A 4409-nucleotide genomic window follows, 5' to 3' on the forward strand; every position below is an offset into this window, starting at 1 on the left:
TGCTAATCTGTGGTATATTCATGTCATTGTTAACCTATGGACTACACTATTATTACCATCAAGGACATGAATTTATAAAGGAAAGGAAAATTTGCCAGGGCTGTTTATTCAAAGAAAGAGCTTTATTAGCACAAACACAAAACAATATACACCTATGTACAAAGCATAGATCATCTGCACACACAAAAAATTGGAAGCTCAGTGTCTGTTTTCATCTTCAGAGCTGTAGGTGACTAGCGGCGTTCTCTCTGAATTCGATCCACTTTGAAAACGTCTGTGGTGCGTTGCCCTGTATTTAGGAGTCGCCTCTAATCTCGACTGCAGCGTAGCACAGAGCTCTGTGAGCTCCTGGCTGGTGGTTGAACTTCATCGGACATCAGATCTATGGTGGCGCACTTCCAAATGCCCACGTCATCCTCACCTAGCACACCGTTTTGCTTCTAGCAGCTGTAAAAACAACCAATACAGACAATCAGTACTGTGATGCACTGTGTATGGACACAAAACATCTATTAATGCACGTGAAAAATAGTCACATTGACTAAAAATCTTACCCTCTTTCTTCTCGCTCGACTCCGAGCTGAACTCTTCACAGCTGCGGCCTGCAATGCCAGATCTGGTTGTTTGTACCTGAAGCTCCTGCGTACTGTCTCGTAGTATGTCTTACAGGCAGCTGGAAAACAATTAAATGAGAGTGATATGAATAAAAACAACGCAAGTCACAGTAAAATGAAACAAGGAGAAAATAGTAAAAGTTACTTACAATGTCGTCATGATCAGCGTCATGAAAATCTGGACTTGCAGACATAGCTCTGAGTAAATGTGAGGTTACGCCCTCGTTATGAGGCGAGGTTACTCTATGGAAACAAAATGTATGATTAAGATCGGTATCTATAACGGATCTATTTTCTTATACAAGAGAATGAAAGCATATTCTTTGAATCTTACCTTTAAAATGTTTGTAAGCTTTTATGAAAGTAAAAAAATAAAAGAATGTAAGATTTTTTTTTTTTTTTTTTTTTACCTTGATCCAGTTCGTAGCGCCCACAATTTGTCTCAGAGTTGTGAAGATGTCATACTGCTTCCTGTAAATTACAGGATTATTTACAATTATTAAACAAATAATAGCCATCACTCCCATGACCTCTTGCTTTATGATGAAATCATGAAAAACAGAATATTCTTACATTTCACAAGGCCTGACAAAATACAAAAGTGACCGATGAGATGAATACTTACTGGGTGTCAACATCTGGTTGTTTGTACCTGAAGCTCCTGCGTACTGTCTCGTAGTATGTCTTACAGGCAGCTGGAAAACAATTAAATGAGAGTGATATGAATAAAAACAACGCAAGTCACAGTAAAATGAAACAAGAAGAAAATAGTAAAAGTTACTTACACACAATGTTGTCATGTTCAGCGTCATGAAAATCTGGACTTGCAGACATAGCTCTGAGTAAATGTGAGGTTACGCCCTCGTTATGAGGCGAGGTTACTCTGTGGAAACAAAATGTATGATTAAGATCGGTATCTATAACGGATCTATTTTCTTATACAAGAGAATGAAAGCATTTTCTTTGAATCTTACCTTTAAAATGTTTGTAAGTTTTTATGAAAGTAAAAAAATAAAAGAATGTAAGATTTTTTTTTTTTACCTTGCTCCAGTTCGTAGTGCCCACAATTTGTCTCAGAGTTGTGAAGATGGCATACTGCTTCCTGTAAATTACAGGATTATTTACAATTATTAAACAAATAATAGCCATCAGCCATCGTTATGAGGCGAGGTTACTCTGTGGAAACAAAATGTATGATTAAGATCGGTATCTATAACGGATCTATTTTCTTAGATATAGAAAATTAATTTCTTAGGTTTCACAGGCTTCTTTCTGCATGTGTAATTGTGCGTCAATAGGGACAACAATGCAGATAGCGTAGAGGCTCGGGCTTCGGTCTGACGCAAAAGTATAAATCAGCCTTAAAGGATTAGTTCACCTCAAAATGAAAATTTCCTGATAATTTACTCACACTGAGTGACAAGATATCCATGTCTGTCTTTCCTCAGTAGAAAAGAAATTAAGTTTAAGGAAAACATTTCCATATTTTTAATGGCATATACTTTAATGGCAACCAAAGATCTCAATGTTCCAAGACGGTTCAAATGTCCGTCTCAATGCAGCTTCAGAGTCTCTACACAATCCCAGTCGAGAAATCAGGTTCTTATCTAGCAAAACCATCTGTCATTTTCTAAAATTATATATACACATTTATGTATTTTTTAAACAATTGTTTGTCTTGTGCTAGTCTGCTGGCATTACAGACATTTGAACCTTCTTTGAACATTGGGATTGTTGGTTGCCATTAAAGTCCAATCTCTGTAGAAAAATACTGAAATGTTATTCCTCAAAACTAAATTTATTTTCCACTGAAAAAAGAAATAAAGGTTGGGGCACCAGATAAAGTGAATACTCACTGGAAATTTCCTTGCGCTGAAATCTGGCTGCACATTTCTCCGGGTCAGAGAAGGCTTCCGCAAGACATTCAAAGTTTGACTTAGAGTCTGAAACACATGAGTCAGCCAGTAAGTACGGTCATGTTGCCTATACTAAATTAATAATGAAATACTGGAGTCATTACTACGCTTAATTAAGAGTGAGAAGAACCTACTCATCTTGAATGGACCAATAAAAGCTAATGTTTTAGTTTCATCTTTCCATAGAACATTTGAAAAGTAACGTAAACTACTGGAACTTCAAACGGGCAGGGACGACCAGACTCTGACCATAGAACGCTGCCCGTTTGAAGTTCCAGTAGTTTACGTTACTTTTCAAATGTTCTATGGAAAGATGAGACAAAAACATTAGCTTTTTTTGTCCATTCAAGATGAGTAGGTTCTCACTCTTAATTAAGCGGCTTAAATAACTCTGACCAGCACTGTATATATTTAAAATAGATTATTCACAAGCAGTAAAAAACTACTTGTCTTGAATGGAGTGTGACTTTGTGCAGAGCAATGTTTTGTGCAGGGGGAAAAGTACTTACCAGGAGTGGACATTTCACTGCCAGGACGCTCCACTTGGCAAGACATGGCACAATCTTTATTAGATAAAACACATGAATAAGCCTGTGACTTATGTTGTACACAACACAATATTATGTTTAAGTTGTCATCAGTACTCACCAGTATTGTGCAACATGCTGGTGTCCTCAATGGGCTGCAGCTTCCTTCTTACATTATTGAAGGGGGTATATCTTGACGCTTATACATAGGTAATGTAAAATAAAATATATAAAGTTAAAGAATTTAATTTTTAAACTGCAATTATAAATTAAGAGAAAACGATTACCCCTGATATTCTCATCCGAATCCAATAATACTGCAAAATAAAAATAAAATCAATCATTTGTATAAAATTTCAGGCCCAATTTGTATCAACCGATTTTATATTTCAAATGTATAAAATATCTGAAAATGAGAATACCATTTCTAACAGAACCCTCCGATTTTTTTTTTATTTTTTTTTTAGTGTGCTTCCTCGTAACGTTAAGTTAACGTTAGATCTAATCACCTCATCGTCCTTCTCCTCTGCCTGGTAACGTTGTTACGTTAGGTGTCACATTCACGACGCACATTTATAAATTAGACAATTCACCTTTAAACCCACCTTGCATCATCTGTGAACCCCGTAGCAAGCTGCTATATGGACAAGCTAACTTAGTTAGCAAAGAGCTAAGTTAGCCAGTCAGACTCAGAACTCTATGCCATGCTGCTATCGGTTTACGTGCAGTTTAGTATCCCAAATTGACATATTCTCTCGTGTACAGCTAAAATAACATGGAAACTGAACAGGAACCATGAGCAGCAAGCTAACTTAAAAAAAAAAAAAAAAAGCGGCAAAAGCTAACGCCATGATTGCCGTGAAAACTGCTGATTGACCATCTGCCATTGCCCATTCGCGGCTGCTGTAACCATAAAAGATTTAAAAGTTGAAGTTTAAGACAATAAAGCTAAACTACCTAAGACTATACGTACACAATGGACATTGAATTCATTAGGTTGACCGAACTTACATTCAATTTAGAGGAAACGATGAGTTCACCAGCAATGCAGTCTCTGTACCGTCATTTAGGAATGTTTGAACAGAAGACCCGACAGTCTGACTGAGGCCGGAAGTGGGCGCAACAAGGCATTGCGCTAGTTATATTTCTTTGTTTTGGAACGTTTCAAAGTTTAAAACAAAGTTAATAAAAACAAAAGTAAACCATTTAATTGAAAATATATATCTAAAATATTGTAAAATATAAGAATTAGGCTATCTTTGGTCCTATTAACAAAATATAATATACTAGGCCTACTATTAACAAATGTTAAGTGTTTTAACAGTTAAAATTACTTTATCCATTTTTGTTGA

General features: G+C 36.2%; 2 long non-coding RNA genes across 2 annotated transcripts; both read right to left on the reverse strand.

Moving 5' to 3' along the window:
* Window positions 1–229: 229 nt before the first annotated feature.
* Window positions 230–1536, reverse strand: LOC311297910. The gene is made up of 5 exons (XR_014628888.1): window positions 1240–1536; window positions 1025–1085; window positions 764–857; window positions 555–673; window positions 230–447 (listed from the first exon to the last, which is right to left on the reverse strand). It is a non-coding gene; the product is annotated as an uncharacterized lncRNA (long non-coding RNA).
* A 1327-nt stretch (window positions 1537–2863) lies between these two features.
* LOC311299082 lies at window positions 2864–4127 on the reverse strand. Its single transcript, XR_014629052.1, has 3 exons — window positions 4069–4127; window positions 3179–3374; window positions 2864–3093 (listed from the first exon to the last, which is right to left on the reverse strand). It is a non-coding gene; the product is annotated as an uncharacterized lncRNA (long non-coding RNA).
* Between the last annotated feature and the right edge of the window lie 282 nt (window positions 4128–4409).

The sequence above is a fragment of the Rutilus rutilus genome (genome assembly GCF_951802725.1).
Source record: "Rutilus rutilus genome assembly, chromosome: 10".
NCBI classification, from domain to species: Eukaryota; Metazoa; Chordata; class Actinopteri; order Cypriniformes; family Leuciscidae; genus Rutilus; species Rutilus rutilus.